Below are 26,997 nucleotides of genomic sequence, written 5' to 3'. Positions count from 1 at the left end.
AATAAACAACTATCTGACTTTTAGAAGACATCTGAAAGCAGCCCTGTTTAGGGAAGCTTTTAATATTTGATGAATCAATGTATTTTAATATTTCACTGGAAGCCACACAGAGTGGCTGGGGAAACCCAGCCATGTGGGCGGGGTATAAATAATAAATTATTATTATGATTATTATTTTATTTATACATTTGATTACAGATGAATATTTCTTCAATATGCAATAGCAAGCCATGCAAATGTGGAGCAGAATAATTAAAAAAATATGAAATGTAAAATTTTAAAGTCAGGCTGGAGAAGTGTTGAAATGTTGTTGGACCCTCAGCCCCATCATCCTTGTCTATTGGCCATATTAGCGGAGGTTGATAGGCGTTGAAGTGCAACAACATCTGTTGGTCACAGGTTCTCCATCCCTGCTATAAAATGACCCCCAAAGTGTGAAAGTTTCCATTTCATTGAAACATGAGGACTTAGAGATGGGGCACTTGCTTGCTTCCTTATTTATTCGTTTATGGGATGCAAGATCCATTTTCCTTCTGCAGTCACGACAATACACCTGTGAAATGAGCTTGTGTGGTGTAGTGGTTCAGAGCGGTAGCCTCGTAATCTGGGGAACCGGGTTTGCATCTCCGCTCCTCCACATTCAGCTGCTGGGTGACCTTGGGCTAGTCACACTTATCTGAAGTCTCTCAGCCCCACTCACCTCACAGAGTGTTTGTTGTGGAGGAGGAAGGGAAAGGAGAATGTTAGCCGCTTTGAGACTCCTTCGGGTAGTGATAAAGCGGGATATCAAATCCAAACTACTCCTCCTCCTCCTCCTTCTTCTTCTTCTTCTTCTTCTTCTTCTTCTTCTTCTTCTTCTTCTTCTTCTTCTTCTTCTTCTTCTTCCTCTTCTTCTTCTTCTTGTCGTATAATGTCAAAATGTACATCTAAGTGGATGGAAACATGGGGGGGGGGGAATGGACGGGGAAAATATTTCCCAGTGTCATTAGCCAAAATTCAGAAGAGAATCGTGCAAACTTGGTTCTCTTCCGCTCCCATTACGTGTCACATGACATTGCACATTTAAAGCTAAACCCGTATTGTGCCTCTGAGGCAATGGGAGATGCTTCAGCGAAAACATCAAAGCAGGGGTTACCTTGGCAGTTTCCCCTCTTGTGTGCATCTGATTTTTTTTTTCCTGGAATGCAGCCACTGTGTAAGTACTTCTCTATTGATATCTCTAAGCCTTTACAGTAAAGGATGCTACAAGGCTGTGATGATTGGCTACAGGATGGTAGTGTGTGAATAATAAATAAGATCAGCATTGCCTGTAGATTCCTCATTGATGGAGAGGGTGACTCGAATTGTTACTATCCTGTGGGAGGTAATTATGCTGTCCTGAACTCAAGTGTGACCTTCTTGCCTCCCTTATTTATTAAATCCAGGCTTGATGTCTGGTTTCATTTCAAACTCCCTGCCTAAGACGGATATCCCGAGGCCAAATGCAGTAAGGCAGTCAACCCCCTTGCTTGCCAAGAGCCAATATTTTTTCAAAAGAATCTATGCCAGTAGATTATTGTGTCTGTTTCGTTTAGAATCAGCATTGCTTTTCTTGTTCACTTAAAATCAAATACAATCTAGTTCAGGGGAAATATACCTTAATTCACAAACAGGTTTCTGGCATGTCTTTTAAAGTCTGCCTTCACCAACGTAGTGCTCTCTAGGTCAGTGGTTCAAATCCCCAGGACAGAGTGAGCTCCCGTTGCTCTGTCCCAGCTCCTGCCAACCTAGCAGTTCGAAAGCATGCCAGTGCAAGTAGATAAATAGGTACCACTGCAGCAGGAAGGTAAATGGCATTTCCGTGCACTCCGGCTTCCGCCACAGTGTCCTGTTGCACCAGAAGTGGTTATTCATGCTGGCCACATGACCTCGAATGCTGTCTGTGGACAAACCCCAGCTCCCTTGGCCTGAAAGAGAGATGAGCGCTGCAACCCCATACCTTTGACTGGACTGTCCTAGACCTTTGACTGGACTGTCCTAGACTACAACTTGTTCTTCTTTCAAAAGAATAGGAAACAGGTGAAGTGGACCTCCAGGTTGAGATATTTTGTTTATTTATAGAAGTCACCGGATCAATGTCTATGTTCCATTCAATATAATGCAACTGAGGAAATGAAATGTATTCCTTGGTTGTCACTGAGGCCTCACACTCATCTCGATAAAGCCGCGACTTTCAGACTTTCTGCCTTCAGGCAGCACTGACTGGTGAATCTCTTTGCTCTGGAGAACATCACAGCAAGGGAGAGACCAACCTGGCTTCATCCATTGGCCAGAAAAAAGAGCAGCTGCAGAGAGCTGGCTTCCACCTCCAGGTTGGAACTCAAAATGCCAGTTGCCCTGGGACTTTGGCACTGAAGGGGAATATGCTTTGGTACCATCCACCAGCCAGTTCTAAAGGCTGCTGGTGTATGTGTGTGCATGTGCATGTGACAGATAATTATTACCTGTTACTTTTAAGTCCCTTTGAAAATCATATTAAATAAAATAAGATCTCTAGTGGCTACAGCATGGGAACAAAACAGGAGCAAGAACCTCAGGTCACCATTAGCATCTTTGGACCCCATAGCAGCTTCTGAGTAGGATAAAGACATGGCCCACTAGGTTTCTTCAGGTTTTATAGGTGTTGTTGTTTAGTCATTTAGTCGTGTCTGACTCTTCGTGACCCATGGACCAGAGCACACCAGGCCCTCCTGTCTTCCACTGCCTCCCGCAGTTTGGTCAAACTCATTCTGGTAGCTTCGAGAACACTGTCCAACCATCTTGTCCTCTGTTGTCCCCTTCTCCTTGTGCCCTCCATCTTTCCCAACATCAGGGTCTTTTCCAGGGAGTCTTCTCTTCTCATGAGGTGGCCAAAGTATTGGAGTTTCAGCTTCAGGATCTGTTCTTCCAGTAAGCACACAGGGCTGATTTCCTTCAAAATGGATAGGTTTGATCTTCTTGCAGTCCATGGGACTCTCAAGAGTCTCCTCCAGCACCATAATTCAAAAGCATCAATTCTTCGGCGATCAGCCTTCCTTACGGTCCAGCTCTCACTTCCATACATCACTACTGGGAAAACCATAGCTTTAACTATATGGACCTTTGTTGGCAAGGTGATGTCTCTGCTTTTTAAGATGCTGTCTATAGGTACTTTAGAGGTACTTTAGAGGTACTTTTGAGAAATCTGCTGCTCTTTTAAAATCAGAAATCTGATTTTTTCTTATTTCATGTATATATCTTGCCCTTCAAGTGCTTATTGATCCCTCATGGTGAGTAATTTATAAATTGTGAGGTAGGTGAGGGACAGAGAAAGCTTGACAAGCTCTCTTCACCCTCCCCATTTCTCTCATCCCTGGCTTCCTGTCTGCATTGAATCTGCACCAACCACACTGGGAAAGGTAGTTGGAAGGTTTGAAGGCTCACAGGACAGGTGGGAGAGTCTGGGAGAGAGAATGGATCGGATCCTGTTTCACCCACAGTAAACATCATCAGTGGCATGGCCTTGCCATTGTTTGTGTTGCTCAAAACTCTTGATAATTATAGGCCAACCGATTAGACCCTCTTAAAATAAATATTTTGTTCTTCATCAACAATGGCGGAGCAATAAGATAGTAATTACAAACAACAAAAGCAACTTTGTAGTAGTAACTGAGAAGGATTAAGCTAAGGACACCACTCAGGAGAGAACTGATATTAAAAAATGCAGTCCAAAGCAAAAAATATATAATATAATATAATTGTGGAACAAATAAGGATCTCAGTTTCTTCTAATCTCCTCGGCTGTTTTGGGACTCGCTGGAGGGAACCAGAGGAAAGCACATAAACTAAATAGCTTGCAAAGTGACCTGAGTGGGTGGTAAATCCAAAGTTAATTCTTTCCTCGTCTTTCTACCTGAGCTGAGAGTCCTTGTGCGTAAAAGAGAGAGCGAGAGAGAGAAAGTGAATTAACTAACAAAATTGATACACCAAATAAACGTTTAAGGTCTCCAGTCAAGGAAAATGCTTGTATCTGGTTACAGAGGTGACATCCTCAAGCAGCAAAGGGGATGGAGTAAGAGCTGGAATCCAGTATTTAATTTACTTTGTGAATAGTCTCATTGCAAAAGTCAGCTGCTTCCATTTAAAATATACCAGTTAATATAAAAACAGGAGAGGAAAGCAGTGCAGAAGATGCCATGGGAATAAGGAATCTAATATTTCCCAGGGCATCTCAAGTACTCTTTTAAAACCCAGAGGTAAAAGATAGAAACTTTGCTAGCAAGTATATCGGGTCATCATTACAGAATTCTTCGATTAGGAATAGAAATGGATGAGTCTGTCCACTTTGATTTTTCTCCATTTCTCAATTTCCCAGTTTCAAACTGCTCTGTAATCATTATTTTTTTAAAAAAATCATCATGCAATTTCAACAGCAATTTAGTGCATTTTTATCCTAATAAACATATTATTGTATGCAGTTTTGATGAACTGCACTTTTTTTTTTTTTTTGCTATTTTCCTTAACACAATGCATTTTTTGTACAGTCGTTCCTTGGAGCCAAACAGCCTAGTTCTTGAACGTTTGGACGTTCCTGCAGCCAATCAGAAGCCACAATTTGGTTTTTGAACTTCCAGAATGGATTTGACTTCCAAGGTACAACTATATATAAATTTAACTAATATATGCTTAAAATTCTACAAGGCAGGCTTAAGCAGTATGTGGACTGATAACTCCCAGAAGTGCAAGCTGGATTTCGAAGGGGCAGAGGAACCAGAGACCAAATTGCAAACATCCACTGGATTATGGAGAAACTAGAGAGTTCCAGAAAAACATCTACTTCTGCTTCATTGACTACACAAAAGCCTTTGACTGTGTCAACCACAGCAAACTGTGGCAGGTTCTTAAAGAAATGGGAGTGCCTGATCACCTCATCTGTCTCCTGAGGAATCTCTATGAGGGACAAGAAGCTACAGTTAGAACTGGATATGGAACAACTGATTAACCAAAATTGGGGAAGGAGTACAACAAGGCTGTATATTGTCCCCCTGGTTATTTAACTTATATGCAGAATTCATCATGCGAAAGGCTGGAGTGGATGAATCCCAAGCCAGAATTAAGATTGCTGGAAGAAATATCAACAACCTCGGATATGCAGATGACGCAACTTTGATGGCAGAATGTGAGGAGGAATTAAATAACCTCTTAATGAGGGTGAAAGAGGAGAGCGCAAAATATGGTCTGAAGCTCAACATCAAAAAAACTAAGATCATGGCCACTGGTCCCATCACCTCCTGGCAAATAGAAAGGGAAGAAATGGAGGCAGTGAGAGATTTTGCTTTCTTGGGCTCCATGATCACTGCAGATGGTGACAGCAGTCAAGAAATTAAAAGACGCCTGCTTCTTGGGAGAAAAGCAATGATAAACCTAGGCAGCATCTTAAAAAGCAGAGACATCACCTTGCCAACAAAGGTCCGTATAGTTAAAGCTATGGTTTTTCCAGTAGTGATGTATGGAAGTGAGAGCTGGACCATAAAGAAGGCTGATCGCTGAAGAATTGATGCTTTTGAATTATGGTGCTGGAGGAGACTCTTGAGGGTCCCATGGATTGCAAGAAGATCAAGCCTAAGCCTATCCATTCTTAAGGAAATCAGCCCTGAGTGCTCACTGGAAGGACAGATCGTGAAGCTGAGGCTCCTACTAACATGAGTCTGACCAAACTGCGGGAGGCAGTGGAAGACAGGAGTGCCTGGTGTGCTCTGGTCCATGGGGTCACAAAGAGTCGGACACAACTAAACAACAACAACAACATGCATTTTACTGCACATTTTCCATCACATATGTATTTTTTGAATCTCTGGTTGGTTGGAGAGGTGCATCTGTTCCCTGGGGAGCAAGGAAGTGTGAATTTCAAAAAAAATAGCTGTGTTTTGTTCACATATTGATTTGAGATGTGTGAATTAGGTAGTTTCTAATTAAAAACCCTGTCTCCTCAACCATAGTTTGGCCCATAGATTTGTGCTACAGACACTCTGCCATCCTTGGGACAATCCGCCCCAACCTGGATCCATACCAAAAGCAATTCAGGGGCAGAGCTAGGCATTTTTTAAGGGTCTAAAATACCCTATTAAAAGCATGGTAGAAATGGGGTTTTAAAAAGCAGTATGGTAGGGTGCACCAGCAGCACACAGGATCAGATTCTTCCACCTACCAGCTGGATCCAATTGTACAGGGTCCTGCTCCTTCATGAGGAGCTTCTGTGCATGCAAGGGATGCCATTCATGATGGAGTAGTGACCAGCACCTCCCAGAACAAATCCTAGCTGTTATATGAGAGAAGCCAATCCTCTGTAGTGCTGCTTCAGGAGCAGTAAAGAGCATTTGCCTGTCAGGAAAGAGAAGTCAATCTTCGCCTGCAAAATTGCAGCTGTCCCTCCTTGTCATAGTTTCTCCCAGGAATGGCCCAACTTGGCAGAGCAAGCTTGGCAAGCTCTCTTGAGGAGGTAATCCCAGATGGAGAACACAGCTCTCTCTTTAACCAAGACAGGAACTCAGAACAAGTTCTCTTAGGGTTTGGGAATCTAATAAGAGGTAATGTGTTTCTTGGATTCAAATGAACTTTTCCATCGGTCAATTTCAATGTGGGAAGCACACAACATTTCATAATTGATTTCACGAACTACCACATCATGAGTCATCATAGGCCATTGCCTTTATATTTGCTAGGAAATAAGAGAAAATTCATTGGCATGGTGCATAGTGGCTAGTATTTGTGTTTAAATCAATATATTTAGATGGCTCTAACAGCTTGACAGCAAGGGGGCTGGTGATGCTTATATGTTCATCTCAGAGAAATACCCCCAAATTCTTCTCTGTGCTCACTAAAATCTGAGCCAGGGAAGACTTTTCTAACTATACCTCACAGTTGTGGCTACCATTGTTTGAGAATCGTGACCCTTTTAAAGCCACTTTTAAGTTAATAAAAGCCATGCTATGGTTAAACACACACACACACACACACACACACCATGTTGCAATATAGAGGAAACCTGCTCTGCATACCTCAGTATAATGAGGTTCAGGCCTCTGAGCTCTTGCTTCAGGAGTTACTTTCACAGTGTACCAGGTCAATATAACATTGTAAATGATACTGTCTTTTCATCATCTGCAAATAGTGCTATGAACAGGATCGCCTGGGCTTGCTATGTGATTGGTATTCACCTTGCTCTCCACATGGGGACAGGGTGTTTTACCTGGCCATGTTACAAAGATTGTCAAAGATAAAACGAGCCATGTGACAGACCGTATAATGTATTCCCTGCTAAGTGTCAAAGATAAAACTAACAGCCAATTCTATCCAGCACTGCTAATATTGAGAGAGGCCTAAAATTCTGTGGAGGTTGGCTGATGCATTCTTGATACAGAGAAATAAATATAAAGGATAAAAACAAACAATATAGCTGCAGTATAGATAACTATTACCTCAAGTAGAAGAGCTCAACAAAACACAAACAAAACACAACGCAACTTGTTGATGTGCTCAAAACCCACTTTCTTCCCACCCACCCAGGATTTGGTACCACCTGCTTATTAAGGCTACATGCCCTTTCTTCTTTGAACAGTTTTAAGAAATATTTCCCAGAAATTCTGCTGCCTATTTAGGAAAAGGCACCTGGTTTTAGCATTAAAAGAGCAATCTAAAGAATGGGAGATGGGAGAAGAATAACACTGGCAATGATTAAGCAAATGATTTGAACACCAGCTGTTGAGCGTGTCATTCACAAGAGAATAATATGTGGAAGGTGCTTGAACAGCCCATTAGTTTGATTTCAAATCCTGGACATAAAGGCAATTTTTCAATGAAAGGTGCTTTATTAATATTACCTACTATAAAATGGTAGTTTGTGGGTTTTTAATTACCCATTCATATCTACCTACTGTTTTTAGCATACTTACTTGCTCAGTGTAAAATGACCCTCAGGAGGATAACTGTCATGTAGTCAAAATGGTACCTATTTCTCAGGGAAGAACAGAGGTTTCTTTTAATAGCAGGATTTCTTGTCACAGCTTTGGATTCACGTGTAACCATCCTTATCCCTCCAAGCACCACAGCTCTTTTTACTAGGGCTGTGCACAGGGTTTAGCCCAAGCCCAAATCCTGGACTGAATCGCACCGATTCAGGAGGACTTTAGGTGAGTTGGATACAAGACAGCCCTGGATTGCCTCAGGTTGAACCACCTGGAATGATCCAGGATTGTCAAGGTGCAGAACATTGGGTGGGATAAAGGAGTGTGGAGCACCAAGGACTGAGAATGGGAAGAATGGATAAAACACTGGGTGATAGCAAATGAGTGGGATGGACTTCTGTGAGTGAAACAAGACTTCACCTTCCTTTCCTTCTCCCTGCGGCCTCTTGTACCCCTCTCAAACCCACTTGGACTCTTCCGTGCAAGTTTTTGGGATATGTGGGAGGCTTCAGTGGGAAGGAAGGGACCCATTGCAGGGTTGGAAGCCTTCTCCAACGTTCCTGAATTTCACCTACTATTTGGAAAGCCTGCTTTTAGTGTTGATGAAGCCATTTCCTAAGGTATAGCCAGGCATCTGGAAAAGCGAAGGATGCTAGTGGAGGACCATGTTGTTTATCAGTTGCTCAACAAGTAACTGCCAGCTACTTTCCTATTGGCTACCTGCCATCTGAGCGGCAGAGCATTGGCCGCCTGATATTTGTTTATTCTCTCAACAGAGGCGAGTCCGAAAGCTCACATACTTCTTTGCCTGCCAGCGCTCAAACACCAACTGCTGAAAAAGGCCAAGACTGACAGAGTTGCCGACTGGCTTTTCAGCTGTCAAGGAGCAAACAGGATGACCGCAGGCAAACTGCATTATTTATCAGGATGGCATTGCAACCCTAGCAAACCATTTCAAGGGTGGGCAGAGATGTAAATCCGTGGTCTTTACTGGTCTTGCATTTTGCAGATCCCTTCAGGTGAACATGGAAAATGTACAGTCTGCTGGCCGCATATTTTCTTGAAATTACATTGTCAAAGAATAAATGGTCTATTTGTCCTGGTCTGAATTAAAGGAGAGAATGCTTGGTTGATAGAAGGGTTTTTATTTTTAATTTATTTTTTTTTGCTTTCCTAGTAAGCAATTAGCATGCACAGGTTCCTTCCATAGTGATCAATGGCGAGTGGACAATCACAGAGGCTATTTAATAGCTGTAGGTCTTTTAAATGGGTTGTGTTCACTGAAAGATGACCAGCCAACTTTATTATTCTTGTTAATTGAGCTGCTGCCTGCCTGAAAATACATTTCATCAAGCAAAATGGCTATACTATTTAGCAAAACCCAGAAAAAGATGTACATTCATTAAAGGAAACTCCATATTACTGGGGAGGGGAGAGCAGAGCTTCATTTTTAACAGATGTAATGGAGTCCTGAATAACCATTCAATTGGAAAGATATCAAGTGGTTCCATAATAGATAAACCTGTGCTCCCAACAGCTACAGAGACTAATACTAATATGATAATACGAATATGAATACGAATATAACTATATTTTATTTTGCATATGCTGCCCATCTGACTAGGTAGCCCCAGCCATTCTGGGCAGCATCCAACAAATTATAAAACCACAGTAAAACATCAAACATTAAAAACTTCCCTATACAGGACTGCCTTCAGATGTCTTCTAAAAGTCATATAGTTGTTTTTTCCTTGGCATCTGATGGGAAGGCATTTAACAGGATTTAACAGGATCGGCACGACTACCAAGAAGGCCCTCTGCCTGGTTCCCTGTAACTGCACTTTTCACAGTGAGGGAACCACCAGAAGGCTCTCGGAGCTGGACCTCAGTGTCCAGGCTGAACGATGGTGATGGAGACGCTCTTTCAAGTATACAGGACGGAAGTCATTTAGGGCTTTAATGATCAGCACCAACAGTTTGAATTGTGCTCGGAAACATACTGAGAGCCAATTTAGATCTTTTAAGACCAGTGTTATATGACCCCGGTGACCGCTCCCAGTCACCAGTCTGACAGCTGCTGGATTAGTTGTACAGTGGTACCTCAGGTTACAAAGGATTTGGGTTACAAACGCTTCAGGTTACAGACTCCGCTAACCCGGCAGTAGTACCTCAGGTTAAGAACTTTACCTCAGGATGGGAACATAAATTGCACGGCAGCAGCGGGAGGCCCCATTTGCTAAAGTGTACCTCAGATTAAGAACAGTTTCAGGTTAAGAACGGACCTCCAGAACGAATTAAGTTCTTAACCAGAGGTACCAGACATCGCACTTCCCCAGACGTCTTGGTGCAATTCTCAGCAGTTCAAACTCTATCAAGGTTAATTAACACAATCTACGGCCTTTTAAACTGTGGGGCAGTATTGTTTTCGTTTGCTACTATGGTATGTTTTTATATTGTAAACTGCCATATGATCCTTAGATGAAGGGCAGTACAGAAATTTAATAAAGAATCATCATCATCATTTTAAAAACAATATATATATATTCTAAAATATGCTTGTGAAAATATTTTTGTCTTTTTGAAAAAGAAGAATCACAGATTCATGTGGAAATGGGACAGAAGAGAATTATGACTAAAATCATGCGCAAGTAACACAGAGCAGAAATAGATTTGTCCATCCCTGTTTAAAGACAATAAAAGACATGACCTTCGGCATCTGTGGGAATCTGATTGCACGGAGTACCTTTGAATTGATTAACCATGCTGATTAATGGATTAAAGCTTGCAGCCTGCTATATTTGGGACTGTGATGAAAGATGGTTCCTTTATTCTGAAAGCACTGTGCTTAGAAATCCCAGTTCATTGCTATCAGACCTTTAGTATTCATGTCTGGATGAGGGTAGCTCTTGTTCCCTTTACACTGCCTAAAGAATCATTTTTCTGCCTAGTATCCATTTCCTCATTTCCTTTATATTTACAGCTACACACACACACACACACACACACACACACACACGAAAAAGGACTGCTGTATTGAAAATGTGTTGGACATTTGAGTCAGGCCTCCAATGATCTGAAGGAGCCTGCAACAAAGAAACACGAGTTGCTTTTGCCCTAAGCAAAATGTCAAAAGGACAAATTTATCTAGACATGGCACTATTTTTTTCTTTTCACACAGATACACTGTATAAAAAAAGGTAAGGGAAACAAGTGACGCTGTGTGGAAATAATTTTTACAAGCCCCATGTTCAGAAAATGACTTTGGGAGCCTTATATTTAATTGCATCTATTTTAAAAGAATGGAATTGATGAAGAGTGGTGACATTAAATGAAAGGAAGATCAGCTGCAGAGAAGATTTTTCAGTTAACATGCAGTGCTGAACTTACACACCGTACGAGAGAGAGGGCAGGCTGACTTAAAGCCAAATTACATTCCCAAACAGCTCTTGATTAGCAGCCAAACTTGAGGTCGCAAGGCAGCTTTGTGCAACGGTCTCCTGATGGGCGCTATTCTCTTTTATTTTTAGTGTAATCTAGCCCTGACGGGTTGCAGATCTGAGAGAGGAACAGCAACATTGTTGTTTAACCCTCTCCCCGTTGCTGTGCTTTGCTCTGGTGGGGGACAAACATGTGGAGAAAGAGTGAGGCAGCACCTCCTCCAACCAGATTATCATCTTCCTGAAACTGCTTTTCATATTACATTTTTTAGGAGACTGTTATGAAAAGTTTAGTTTGGCCAAGGATGGTTCCAGTGGAGATACCGTGAATTAAACAGGGAAGTGGATATCAATGGAGTATTCCCCCCCCCCAAATATTATGTCTCTCCCCCCCCCTCTCTCTCTCTTTTGCACCCATCACAAGCAATCTGCTGCAATGGTTGAAAGGTCTATCTACTGCAGCGTCCTGTTTTCCACATTGGCCAATGAGATGCCTCTGCATATGCAAAAAGCCAGGGCAATAGACCATTGTTGAGCAGCTGGTATTTAGAGGCATTTGGAGATAACACTACAGTATATTGCACACAATGTGGCAGAGCGCCAACATTTTCTCTGGATAAAGGTAAGAAAGCCCCTCTGCGATTCAGCTCTACCTCAAAGAGAAGGCTTTTATCAGCCTACATACAGCATGTTTGTAGACTGCAGGCAACTGGAAACAATATGTTAATTTCATAAATAGGAATGGTATCAGCTATTTGAGGCCTACAATGTGTGTGTTTATTGTGTTTATTGTTATTATTATTAATTAAATTTGTATACTGCCTTTCATCCACAGATCTCAGGGTGGTTCACAGCATAAAAATACAAGATAAAACCACAAAATACACAAGAACAAAAACAATAACGAAACAATGACCTCTCATCTCCCCCATTTGTAATCATTTTTAAATCCAAGGAATCGTGTTTCTTTTGTAGAAGGAGTGGACTAGATTATGTTCTTCTTTGCAATATCATTTTGCAAATCTTCAAAGTCCCTGGAGCAGCTACTAAGAACTAGAGAGTGTCATCTCTGGAGATGTGAAGAACATGAGTAAGTGATGCTATCTCCGCTTTTGAATTTTAAGCTCTCCTGAGAGATTTTTAACATACTTTTTAAAAGAAGAAGATATACTCCAGAGCCTAGGTTTGCATTAGAACATCTAATGGAAATGTATCACTGCAAAACGATTAATAAGTACTCAGTAAGGCCAAATTCCTAAATATATCTATGTAATACGCAGCCATGCTGGAGGCGGCTTCCAACTCTCTGTGAATGTGACACCTTGTTCAAAGGCAGCTCCTGTTGATTTGCAGCTGCCTCTGACCCCACCTGCTCCAAGACCTTTCTAGCCTGCACTGAGGCAATGTTGTGAACGAGCCAGCTCCCAGGGATGGTTTGCAGCCAAATCTCAGGGAAGGTTGGCAATCAGCTGAAGGAAGTAGCCAGGAACAGAGAGGGTTAACTGCCAGGCTGGATGAGCATTGGTGAGTGCCAACTCCTCGCTCCTTGGAATGTGGATTGATAAGGGAATGACTGAGAGTAAGCCAGAACGCTCTCAAGATGTGCAAAATTCCGCAAGCAGAGAAGGAAGCAGTTTATCAGGTGGGAAAGAGCTAAGAGACAGCCCCTCAGAGAATGGGGAAGAGGTGGGAGCTGACCCTCTCAGTCCAAGGTCTTGGCGAATGGGAGGGCTCCAAGACAGAAAGCAAAACAAGAGACGCCAGGAGCAAAAGTTCAGTTGCTTCTGGTCTCACAGGAAGCAGTCTTCAGAAGGGTCATCATGATTGATAAGGCTGGCGGCTTGTTAGAGCCGTCCGGTGAACTCTGTTTTTGCAATAAATCTTCCTTTTTAATTAACTACGCTTGCTTTGTTATCAAGATGGGAACTCCTGACAGGCACTCTGCTCCACAGGAAAGGGGTAGGGGGAGATCTGGCACACCCAATTCCCCATCCAAAATGGCTGAAGTCAGGATAGAAACCGAAGTCCCCCCCATTTAGCTGCACCCCTCTATTTCTTCTTCCTCTTCCTCCTCTTGGCGTGCTCTGGTCCATGGGGTCACGAAGAGTCGGACACAACTAAATGACTAAACAACAACTTCCTCCTCTTTCAACAGGAGCTGCCAATTCATGCTCAGCCCTGACAGCATTGTAGGGCACATGACACCACCAGCAGATCCTTATGGCAGGTTCTCACTGCATGCCACCCCACCAGTGGACCTCTCTCTCCACCAGGTGAGTGGTACTTATGTTTCTCCCTAATGGCCTTCCTAAGCGGGCAGGATCTGTAAGTGTAACTGAGAACCTGTTCTCTCACACCTCTCTTCCCCTTCCCCTCCTTTGTGTCTCTCATTAGTTTGTGAGCTCCTCAGTGTATGCATCCCCTCACAAAGGGGATGGGAGGCAGCTTGATTCTTTAATTATTATCATTCTTACTTCTTTGGGTGTTGTTCACCACTCAAATAAATAAATAAAGTTGGTGGGATCTTTGGAAAACTTTTATTAAAACCTTTTAAAATGCTCTCTCTCTCTCTCTCTCTCTCTCTCTCTCTGTGTGTGTGTGTGTGTGTGTGTTTCTGCGCTCTTTAAATAACATAAGGAATTATATTGAAAGCCGCCCCCCACAAAAAAACCCACCCCCAAACAACAAGGGAATCCAGGAATCTATCATTACCGTAAGGATGGCACATCATTTATGCTGGCTGTTTCGGACGAGCTCCTGACCCACTTGTGTCATGTGGGAAATGGCAGCAGGATTAATATGCTTGCAGATCCACCAAGAACCTTGCCTAGCCAACAAGTGATTGAATCAGAGCAAAAATAAACAGTGTAATGATAACATTACGTGTTATAATGAGTCCCTGTTGAACAGCTGACATTTGAAGCAGTGTTTCTAATGAGTGGGCTCTTTGGTGGTCTATTGTTTTAAATGAAGAAAAGAAGACGAGATGACATCCTGTAATTGTTCTTGGTAGTATATGAAATGGTGTTCTGTATTATTGTCAAAGGGTATTGTTCCCAGTCCTGTTTTGTAATGTGATCCACTCACTTTTGCATTTATTTATTTTTTAATGTACTGTAACAGCAGTATTAACGCTTTCAGGACATCTCTCTCCCTCCCTGTACTTTCTGAATCTAATCTATTTTAAAACACCTCCATCTTACCAACAAAGAAAGAAAAGAAAAATGTATTGGGGAACTAGTTCTCCCTCTCTTTCCTCTAAATCTTGAGCTAGAATTGGTGTCAAGCATGTCAGGAGTTCAGCCTACACTCGAGTAGGACCCTAGCAGAGACACATGCCCGACTGGCATGTTCTCTCCCTCCTGGTCTTTCGTTCGGGAGCTTCAAAAGCTTTCTTCACCCCGAACATCACAGCGACCGATGCCTACAGACACTGGCACACTTAGGGATCTGAAGAGTTGGCGCAGTTGCGTAACAGACCTCAGCAACTCAGCATTTTGGCTAATCTACTTTATTTACATATAAACATACACAGAGCACTGCAGCATGGCTCCCTCTCTCTCCAGCAGCAGACAGCAAAGATAAAAAGAACAAAGGACAATAGGCCCACTTCACGGAATACAGTAACACAAACATCCTGTCTCCGCCACTTCCCACTCTGTGGAGTCAAAACATGTACTGTCATGCGAAAGACGACAATCCTATGACTGCAATCATAGAGCAGGAATTCTAACAAAGCATTTGTCTTTCCTGGCAGCTATGGTTAAGCCACCTTTGCTAGGCACAGAATTGCTTTTGGAAGGAGGTAGTTGGTTATGACTGGGACGTGGGTGGCGCTGTGGGTTAAACCACAGAGCCTAGGACTTGCCGATCAGAAGGTCGGCGGTTCGAATCCCCGTGACGGGGTGAGCTCCCATTGCTCGGTCCCTGCTCCTGCCAACCTAGCAGTTCGAAAGCATGTCAAAGTGCAAGTACATATATAGGTACCGCTCTGGCGGGAAGGTAAACGGCATTTCCGTGTGCTGCTCTGGTTCACCAGAAGCGGCTTAGTCATGCTGGCCACATGACCCGGAAGCTGTATGTCGGCTCCCTCGGCCAATAAAGCGAGATGAGCACTGCAACCTCAGAGTTGGTCACGACTGGACCTAATGGTCAGGGGTCCCTTTACCTCCACCTTTACCTTTAGTTAGTTATGAAAGGCTTTCTTTTTTTTCCTTTTTCAATTCATAAAGAAGAGTGTATTTTATTTCAGACTTAAAACAAAACTATTACAGCATTCCAAACAGTGTTCCTCTTTACTTTCTTAGTCTTATGTTCCTCTCTCTATCTCTGCTACCACCCCACACTCAAGGACCAACTGCCCTAACTGTCTCTCTATTACCAACTGCCTTTCCCAACCAGCCAACCCACTCAAACCAACCAACTACCCACCCACAACTCCCAACGAACTCACTCCCAGAACTCCTTTATAGACCCACTGACTCCACCCCCTGGTTATGAAAGGCTTTCCGTAGTGAATTCCAGTTGATTGGGTGAATGTCAAGGACACTCAGCATGACTTCCACCCTTCCCAATAGCTTTCTCAAGGTCTTCCTCCAGCATTCACACCACTACTTCATCACAGAACAATAGGCCTTATACACAGTCCTGTAGCTCCCATCACTCACTTCCCTGTTTCTGGCAAGCTATGATCTCTTATGGGGTTTTTTTGGGTACAGGAGATGCTGCCTTGTCAGGATCACATGATGCTCTGGGGCCTCCTAGGTTTCTTTTTACATGGTCTGAAGCACTGCTGTTCTCCCACACTACACACACACAGACACAGATACAGACACACACACACACACACACACACACACAAAAAACACACAGAAGGGGGGTTCTTTCTTCTTCTGTGCTACTCTGAAGCCTACACTCGATTTGTAGCACTCAATTTTGTTTACAGATCAGATGATGTGTTTGGAACTGCATTTGACTTAATTAGTTTTCTTGCAGGCTGAGCAAATGAAACAAGATCCTTTAATGGGATAGTGTGCATGCCATGCCAGCAATGTAACTTTTGCTTTTTAGTATGGCCCTTCAAGCAGAAGCGTCTGCTGATAAATTTATATCAAAAACTGAGAAGTCATCAATTGCATCTTTAAGTAGGCTCCTACCTCACCTCAGAAAATGACTTGCATTGCTGGATGTCACCATTAAAAAGTGCCACAATTTTTTTTGGCAAAGAAATTAGCTCCCCGCCGCCATGTGTTGTGTGCAAGAAGTGACTCTGAACTCTTGCCCTATTCCCAACTCCTCATTCCTTCCCCACAGCATCCCTTGACATCCACATGTTGAGTGCAGACAGCTGCAAAAGGATGATGCAGGGCTGGTCCAAGCCATTTCACTATGTGAGGCAGAGACCTGCCCCCCCCCCCATATACTGCACACCAAGTCTCACGAGACTTAGCAAAATCTCACAAAAATGTCAACAAGCCTTGGAAAAAGCTTGTGACGCTTACAACACTTAGTGACATCTCACAAGACTTGGCTGGGCATAACTTTGGGGAGGCCTGTCCCTTAAGGTCCACAAATGACAACATTTTGGAGGTCCCAAGTCACAAGGTGGTTAGATTGGTCTCAAGTCCCACAGGGCCCTAGTCTCTTGTGACAGAGCGTTCCACCAAGTCGGGGCCAGTACTGAAAAGGCCCTGGCCCCAACTTGGTGGAATGCTTTTTCAGAAGAGACTAGGGCCCTGCAGGACTTGACATCTTTCCGCAGGGCCTGCAAGACAGAGCTGGCCTTTGGTTTGGACTCAGTCTGACCCTTATGTTTCCCTCCCCTTATGGTTTTGATCTATGGGCTACTTTAAAATGAGGCTGCATTTTAAATGGCATTTTAATCTGTATTTTAAGTTGGTGGGGGGTTTCTATTATGTTTTTATTGTAATTTTACTGGTGTTAGTTGCCCTGAGCCTGGCTCTGGCTGGGCAGGGCAGGGTATAAATAATAATAATAATAATAATAATAATAATAATAATAATAATAATAATAATAATAATGTGACTCAGCCTCAGTTTTGGGGGCAGTGAGATGCTCCCAGTGTTGGCAAGCTCCCTCCTCTTCTCTTTGAAGTGTGGCAGGTGCTACAGTTCAGTGATACACTCCAATGCTGCTCTGCAACTGTGCTGACAAGGGTGTCCATGCTGCTGGAGTGGTTTTTGCCTGACTCAGCAGTGTGTTGGCCTAACCATGGAGAAGCTGACCAGACAGCCAAGCCAACGGAAGGAGTTTGAGCAGTGCAGCATCTGCCATCAGAGGCCAAGTTTTTTCCAGAGGCTTGGTTGGCAAGTCCAGCAGATGGCGGGACACTCATTCTGTCACACATCCCAATCAGGGTCCTTATTTTAAATGTTTCCTAAGACTGTCAGGGAGCATTACCAGCACAGAATGCAGATGCTGATGAGAAAGTCTACTTACATCTCCATCCACTTTCTCTCTCACTCACTGAATGATCAAACCACTATGCCTCTAGAGCCCTAGCGACCAAGGAGCCAGCAGAGGGAGGTGTCACAGTGAAGGGCGTGTCACAAGGACCTCCGCAACCTAGCAACCACCAGCACTCAACTGACACTACTCTCAACTGACACTACTAAGTTGCTACGTTTTAATCCACATTCAGCTTTTTACAAATATGTAAAATGAAATTTATTCTTTTATATTCAAGCGTCCGTTGTTCCTGCACCTACTGAGCATTAGCTATCTAGTCAACTATCTGCCTCTTTGGTCCTATATTGCTGAACCAGAAATCACCTCTTGGGTATTTATTCATTTTATTACCCTCCTTCACCAGCAGGTCCCAGGGCACATTACAACCATCTATTATAGTTGTTGTTATTAATTAAATTTGTATACTGCCCTATACCTACAGGTTTCAGGGCAGTTCACAAGATAAGATCACATTTTCAAAATACAATGTACATAATAAAAACAAAAACAACCCAATAATCCCCCCCACAACACAAAAAGGCATTGGGTGTCAACAGGGCAAGTCTTGAAAATACAACTCTCTGGTGTCAAAGGCCAAGTAACAGACTGCCCCAAGTGCCCCCATTTCCCAGGGACAGTCCCAGATTTAGAGAAGCTGTCCCTGTTTCTAATGTTATCCTGGAATGTCCTGCTTTTCCTTAGGACCTCCCTATTTTAAACATTCCCTAAGACTGCCATGGAGCATTATCAGCACAGAATGCAGATGCTGATGAGAAAGTCTACTTACATCTCCATCCACTTTCTCTCTCACTCCCTGAATGATCAAACCAAAGGAGATCGCTACGCCTCTAGAGCCCTAGTGACCAAGGAGCCAGCAGAGGGAGGTGTCACAATGAAGGGCGTGTCACAAGGACCTCCGCAACCTAGCAACCACCAGCACTCAACTGACACTACTCTCAACTGACACTACTAAGGTTGCTTATCTGGCTTTTAATCCACATTAAGCTTTTTACAAATATGTAAAATGAAATTTATCACTTTATATTCAAGCTTCCGTTGTTCCTGCATCTACTGAGGATTAGCTATCTAATCTACCTCTCTGCCTCTCTGGTGCAACTTCCACAAACAAAAAGGCTATGCAAAGGGCCCTGTGACTTCAACAATTCACAGAGTTCATTGCAGATTCATTGCAGCTCCACAGCGGCCCTCTCCTTCTTTTCAGTGTCATCCTATATTGCTGAACAGTGGAAAACCAGAAATCACCCCATGCGTGTTTATTCATTTTATTACCCTCCTTCACCAGCAGGTCCCAGGGCAGGTTACAACCATATAAAATTGTTGTTGTTGTTAATTAAATTTGTATACCACCCTATACCCACAGCTTTCAGGGCACTTCACAGGATAAGATCAAAATATAAAAATCCAAAATATGTAATACAGTGGTACCTCGGGTTACATACACTTCAGGTTACATACGCTTCAGGTTATAGACTCCGCTAACCCAGAAATAGTACCTCGGGTTAAGAACTTTGCTTCAGGATAAGAACAGAAATCGTGCTCCGGTGGCGCAGCAGCAGCGGGAGGCCCCATTAGCTAAAGTGGTGCTTCAGGTTAAGAACAGTTTCAGGTTAAGAACGGACCTCCAGAACGAATTAAATTCTTAACCCGAGGTACCACTGTAAAAAGAATAATAATATAATAATAAATTTTATTTATATCCCGCCCTCCCCAGCCGAAGCCGGGCTCAGGGTGGCTAACAACACTAAAACAGTACAACATTATAAAACATTATAAAAATGAATTAAAATCAAAATTAATGGCAACCATAAACTAAAGTCTTGTAAAGATTGCCAAAGGAGGGAGTCAGGCTGCGCCCTGACCAAAGGCCAGGTGGAACAGCTCTGTCTTGCAGGCCCTGCGGAAAGATGTCAAGTCCTGCAGGGCCCTTGTCTCTTGTGACAGAGCGTTCCACCAGGTTGGAGCCGCAGCCGAAAAAGCCCTGGCTCTAGTTGAGGCCAGCCTAACCTCTCTGTGGCTTGGGACCTTCAAGGTGTTTTTATTTGAAGACCGTAAGTTCCTCTGTGGGGCATACCAGGAGAGGCGGTCCCGTAGGTACGAGGGCCCTAGGCCGTATAGGGCTTTGAAGGTTAAAATCAGCACCTTAAACCTGATCCTGTACTCCACCGGGAGCCAGTGCAGCTTATATAGCACCGGATGAATGTGATCTCTAAGCGAAGACCCCGTAAGAAAAAGAAAAACAACCCATTAAGCCCCCCAACACATTTTAAAGGGGCATTGGGTGTCAACAAGGGGAGTCTTGAAAATACAACTCTCTGGTGTCAAAGGCCAGGTAACAGACCCCCCAAGTGCCCCCATTTCCCAGGGACAGTCCCAGATTTACAGAAGCTGTCCCAGTTTCTGATGTGATCCTGGAATGTCCTGCTTTTCCTTAGGACCTCCCTATTTTAAATGTTCCCTAAGACTGTCAGAGAGCATCATCAGCACAGAATGCAGATGCTGATGAGAAAGTCTACTTAGATCTCCACCCACTTTCTCTCTCACTCTCTGAATGATCAAACTAAAGGAGATCTCTATGCCTCTAGAGCCCTAGTGACCAAGGAGCCAGCAGAGGGAGGTGTCACAATGAAGGGTGTGTCACAAGGACCTCCGCAACCTAACAACCACCAGCACTCAACTGACACTACTCTCAACTGAGTTTTATGAGTGGCACTGTGCAGCTTACAGCTAAGTCATCTGTTCAAAGAAAAAAGTACAAAATCCACAGAGCATGTCAGAGCCCTTGGTGCCGCTGAAATAGCTCTTTGCAACCTGGTCATTAACATGAAATCTAACATAGGCTCTCCACATATAAAAAAATACAAGGTCAGTGTCCCTATTTTCCAGGGACAGTCCTGGATTTACAGAAGACGCCCCAGTTTCTGATTTGATCCTGGGATGTCTCACTTTTCCTTAGGAACTCCTATTTCATCATAGAAATATTGGAGGGTAGGGAGTTATGTGACCCTTGAGCCAAGGAAATAAGTACAGTGGTACCTCGGGTTAAGTACTTAATTTGTTCCGGAGTTCTGTTCTTAACCTGAAACACCACTTTAGCTAATGGGGCCTCCCACTGCTGCCGTGCCGCCGGAGCACAATTTCTGTTCTCATCCTGAAGCAAAGTTCTTAACCTGAAGCACTATTTCTGGGTTAGCAGAGTCTGTAACCTGAAGCGTATGTCACCTGAAGTGTATGTAACCCGAGGTACCACTGTATTACATATTTTGGATTTTTATATTTTGATCTTATCCTGTGAAGTGCCCTGAAAGCTGTGGGTATAGGGTGGTATACAAATAACTATACAACCTTAGAAGACGTCTGAACAGGGAGGGTTTTTTGTTTTTGTTTTAAAGTGTAATGTTTTATTCTGTGTTTATATATGTTGGAAGCCGCCCAGTCAGATGGGTGGAGTATAAATAATAAAATTATTATTACTACTGCTACTACTACTATTACTATTGAATAGAGCAGGCATAGGCAAACTCAGCCCTCCAGATGTTTTGGAACTACAACTCCCATGATACCTAGCGAACAGGACCAGTGGTCAGGAATGATGGGAATTGTAGTCCCAGAACATCTGGAGGGCTGAGTTGGCCTATACCTGGAATAGGGCGTCCCTATTTTCATTGAAGAAATGTTGGAGGGTAAGCAGTGTTTATGCAGAGCTAGCAGCCAATCACTCTTACAAGGTTTGCATGTTTATGGGGTTTTTCACAAATATAAAGATAAATAGATTCCAATTTCTGGAAACTCCCTCACATCTGCATAACTACCCACCTGAGTGTTTTTGCTGCAGCATAATTATTTTCCTTCTTCTTTTCCGTATGTGAAGAAATCACACAGGCACATCCTGTTTGAATACAAGCAGTGAGCAAATATTTCCATTCTGAGAAAGCAACATATTCATTCTGTCTGCTGTGAGATGCAAATGCAAGGAATCAATGTCAATTAATAAAATTAAACTGCATGGTATTGTACTAGCTCATATGCTGGGACTACATTGCCGGTTCCTCTCTGTTCTCTCTCTTAGCCAATAGGTCATTATTTCCTACAAGAATTGGTTATTTGGAAACAGCACCATTTGTTCTGTCACATGCACTTTCCTGGTTGAAGCAGCAGGCCTTTCTCCCAATTTCCAAATCTATAATTAGTTGTTTTTTTTTAAGAGTTCCTTTGCTCCATTTCAAAATGGCTATGCAGTTTACTTCTAAAGGAGTATGCAGTTCTTAGAATCAAAGTGGGCTACTTCGCTGTTTAATTTGTATGCAAATACCAAACATTTATTCTGCATTTGTATATAATTTTAATTTCCTTTGTTCTGCTTCAGAAACAAGGAGGGGAAAACAACCACTTCTGCTTATGGGTTCTTGAGCTAATTTCCCTATCCTGTACTTGATAATATTTATAGATGCTCAAGCCCCATAAAAGATTCAGGGTAATTTAAGCATATTTTTTAAAAGTATGAATAAAAGATTTCGTAAGGTAAAGGTAAAGGTACCACTGCCCGTACGGGCCAGTTGTGACCGACTCTAGGGTTGCGCGCTCATCTCACTCAAGAGGCCAAGTGCCGGCACCGTCCGAAGACACTTCCGGGTCATGTGGCCAGCGTGACGAAGCTGCAACTGGCGAGCCAGCACCAGTGCCGCACACGGAAACACCGTTTACCTTCCCGCCGGAGCGGTACCTATTTATCTACTTGCACTTAGGGGTGCTTTCGAACTGCTAGGTGGGCAGGAGCTGGGACCGAGCAACGGGAGCTTACCCCGCCACGGGGATTCGAACCGCTGGCCTTACGGTCAGCAAGTCCTAGGCACTGAGGTTTTACCCACAGCGCCACCTGCGAAGTTGCTTAAAAAGAAATAAATAAGCCTGATACCTCCAATGCTGTTCTCTGGCTCTTCTACCCCCCTCATTTTCTCTTTGGCAATGTAGGCCATCTTGAAACCCACAGAGGACACCCTTCCCTTGACTGAGGAATGCTTTCCCCAGAGAAGCTCACCTGGCGCCATCGTTACATGTCATTAGGCAAAAAAACATTCCTGTTTACCCAGGTCTTTACCCATTGCCTGTTAAATGTGTGTGTGTGTGTTGGTGGTAACTGTTATCATGATAATTTAATAGTATGCTGTCTATTTTTATGCTCTGTGATATGTTTTTATAAGCATGCTCCATAAAATACGTTCTTTTTATTGTTTTATGTCAATTCTTTGGTATTAGGTTTTACATTGCAAATTTAAATTTAAACATTAAACATCAACATCATCATTTAGGATTCCCTGGAACCTTTTGACTCCCCTCCGCCCTTCCATGGTTACCATTATCAATCTTTTCCCAACTGCTTCTATTATTTTCTCTATTTTTCTTAAATAATCCATTTTTTTACCATAATTTTTAGTACATTACAAGCATTACTCAAATCCTGCCAAGGTTTTTGGTTGTTTACAGTGTTCTCTTAAATACATTGTAAATTTTTCCCATTCCTTCTTAAAGTTCTTCTCTTCCTGGTTTCTGATTTCCCCAGTCAGTTTTGCCATTTCAGCATAGTCTATCATCTTCATCAACCATTCGTCTGTGGTCAGGACTGTGGTGTTCGTACGGAGCCCCTGGTCGTCTCACAGACTATTGACCCGTACACCACTAATCCACTGCCACCAACCACGTCCTCCCCCTTAAAATCACTTCAGTCTCAGTCTGGTTCTCAAGGTAATAAAGAAGAGTATGTTTTATTTCAGACACAAACAAACTTTAACTGCATTCCAAAAGTTGTTACTCTTTACCTTCTTAGTCTTATTTTATCCTGTCTCTCTCTTCTACCTCCCCTTCACTCAAGAACCCACTGCCCTAACTGTCTCTCTATTTCCAACTGCCTGCCAACTGCTCCTCCAACTGCCTTTCCCAACCAGCCAACCACTAAAACCAACCAACTACCCACCAACAACTCTAACAAACCTCGGGCTAAGCCCTTTTATACATAGGTAGGCTCCGCCTCCAGCTTTCCTATTGGTCTACATTTTTAACCCTTTCTTTTTCCCCTGTACAGACAGGCTCTAAATGAATGGGAAACACCACAGGGACTTTCTCTTCTTTCCATCTCTGGCCCACCATAAAATATGTTCTTAATGTTGTACACTGTTATGTGCTGAAGTTTTCACCCTGGGCCAGCAGGGGGATACTGTAGATAGTTATGCAAATAAGGGATCAAAAGTGACGTTCCGTGATTGGATAGTTTTAGAAAATTGTTACAGTTACGTTGTACTGGAGCTCTATATAAGCAGGCTGACTGAACCCTTCAGTTCAATTCTGTTCTGACCTGTGAATAAACAAGAGCTGTTTGAAGAATCGCTGTGTCCTCTGATATGTTCACCCACAACTTAACATACACCATCCTGGGATCTTTTGATAAACAGTAGTATATAAATTGAACAACAACAACAACAGTGGGAGGGGCAAGCTCCTTGTCAGGAGAGACTCTTGCCCCTTTTTTATCACTGACCACTCAGAATCACATCCATTTCAAATCATTATGTTCCTATTTTTAAAAGGAAGCAATAGAAGCAAGGAGGCTATAAATGCAGGAGACTAACATTCTCACAAGTTGTGAATCTGCTCATTGATTATTTTCCCTCATAAGAGTTCTCTTGATTGCCACAAATCATTAAAAAACATAAGGGATAAAACAGAGTTAACTACAAGTAGTTCCACTTTGATTGAAACCCCTACACACCGCATAAGCTCACTGCTGCCGCTAACTGCATTGCTTTCCTATAATTATTGTGGAAATCAAAATATTTTCTCCCTGCATGGAAACACAATTATGATCTGTTATAAAATGGTTAATTATATCTTAATATAACTTTACCTTGAGGTGAACTTTAATGCTGCTGCTGTCTCAATGTATATTTCAATAAAGAAATTTGGCTGGAAACCACAGAAGACATCTTATAAAATCTCAATAAGCTACCCACTTGTTAGCAAGAGGCACAGCAGGAAGAAGAAGAAGAAGAAGAAGAAGAAGAAGAAGAAGAAGAAGAAGAAGAAGAAGAAGTAGTCATTCATATTGGAGTTTATCTGCAAATAATCATGGTTTGCAACTTGAGATAAGTAAAGAAGGCTTATGGAAGAAAAGTTTACTATCCCTTCCCCCCAGCACAAATCTAGATAACCCCACCTCCAGTAGGGATGAAGTAAATTCAATTCAGTATGCATTCAAAGCCAAATCTATCAAATTCACATTTTCTGAAGCAATATGTAAACTGAAACACAGCTTTCCTTTGAAAATTGCACTTATCCTATTTTTTTTTTAATTTTGCAATTTTCATGAGGATTAAAAAAAAACCCCAGAAGTTGCTGCAGAATATGGAGAAGTAAATTTAATATTGGCGAAATGAGAAACTGAAAGATCCTTCCATCCCTACCCCTGACAGGTCTCTTCAAATGTTTCAGGAGACCCTCCTAAACAATGTGGGGAAAAGCATGGGGCAAAGGCTGCTGGAGGAATGAGAAACTTTCCTTCGATGTAGTTCCTTAAGTTAACTTATCTTAGGATTCAAGTCCATGGTCTTGCAACCAGAAGTAGACCTTACATTACTTGCTATGTGGGTTCTTAAGACTATTAATTGGTATGTGCTTATATACATAACTAGAAAGGGCTGTGTTCAATTAACTCAGACTCAGACCTGACTCATTTAAACCAATGGACCTGATTTCAGTAGGTCTACTATGAATATGGAAAAGTTAGATAAACCCATTGCATCCACCAGCTGACCACAGATCAGCAGCAGCCTCCCTGATCAAGGTATTTCTAATAAAATGCTCTTTTGCTAGCATCCTTCATCACCTGGTTCATCCATTAACCTAGTTTGCATATGCTTTATGTGACAGCTCGGCGCTTTGTTGCTGTACCTTGTTGACTGGGATGTGAATCCATTGTTGACTCCACCAAAAGCATCTCAGCTGGTTAGCCCCTAAGACAATCCACAATTCACAAGCATCCCCCCCCATAAGTCCCCTTTCTTCCCCCCTTTTTTTGCTCTAGGGTGGTAATATCTGCACTCTCTTTTTCTTTTTCTGTTCCCTTCTTCCCTCTTGCTCCCAGCAAGAATTATTATCCTTGTTGCTATTGCCTTCTGTCAGGGACTGGCAAGATTCCCAAGAGTGTGTGGTGGAGGCAGGAGACCCAGAGAGTGACCCAGGAGAGGGGACCAGTGATTTCTGAGGTTTGATGCCACCAGCAGACAGGGCAGTCTGAGATGGAGAAAGGTACATGCAGTGTGATGGAAGAAAAAGGGACTGTTCAGCTGACAGGTGGGTCAGTAGACTCCCCACCTTCCCATGCCCCACTGTCTCCAAGAACCAGAAGGGGTTAGAAGCAGGAAGAGAAGAAGTGACTTCTGTGCAGGAGAAATTTCAGGCACAACATGTCAGGGGAGGGTATATAAGCTAACAGGGGGTGGGGTCTCCCTCTTGGTGCAACTGCTGTGTGCAGGGCTTAGACCAGTGGGCAGCTGCCTAGAGGCTAGAGGTGTGTGTGCGCGCATGTGTATCTGGAGCACTGTGGAAGCTGCTGTGATTTTCATGTCAGTAAAGAGTTAACTGGGACGCGGGTGGAGCTGTGGGTTAAACCACAGAGCCTAGGACTTGCCAATCAGAAGGTTGGTGGTTTGAATCCCTGCGACGGGGTGAACTCCCGTTGCTCGGTCCCTGCTCCTGCCAACCTAGCAGTTCAAAAGCACGTCAAAGTGCAAGTAGATAAATAGGTACCGTTCTGGCGGGAAGGTAAAGGGTGTTTCCATGTGCTGCTCTGGTTCGCCAGAAGTGGCTTAGTCATGCTGGCCACATGACCCGGAAGCTGTACGCCGACTCCCTCGGCCAATAAAGCGAGATGAGCGCCGCAACCCCAGAGTCGGCCACGACTGGACCTAATGGTCAGGGGTCCCTTTACCTTTACCTAAAGATTTAACTATCAGACATATGCCTTCCTTGGCTGGGGGAAGACAGCACCTTTTCATCTGAGATCACATATCTCATGTATCTTCTGCCATTGACATTAACTTAACCTCTAAGTTAACGGCCCT

At 43.1% G+C, this 26,997-nt stretch overlaps 1 long non-coding RNA gene across 1 annotated transcript; it reads left to right on the top strand.

The window, feature by feature from the left end:
• Nucleotides 1-957: 957 nt before the first annotated feature.
• On the top strand, nt 958-26,770 carry LOC310840867. The gene is made up of 2 exons (XR_014562223.1): nt 958-1,788; nt 26,663-26,770. It is a non-coding gene; the product is annotated as an uncharacterized lncRNA (long non-coding RNA).
• Nucleotides 26,771-26,997: the final 227 nt, after the last annotated feature.

Source organism: Podarcis gaigeae (genome assembly GCF_964106915.1).
Source record: "Podarcis gaigeae genome assembly, chromosome: 3".
NCBI lineage: Eukaryota > Metazoa > Chordata > Lepidosauria > Squamata > Lacertidae > Podarcis > Podarcis gaigeae.
The sequence above is the reverse complement of the archived record's forward strand: the minus strand, read 5'-3'. Positions and strand labels throughout refer to the sequence as shown.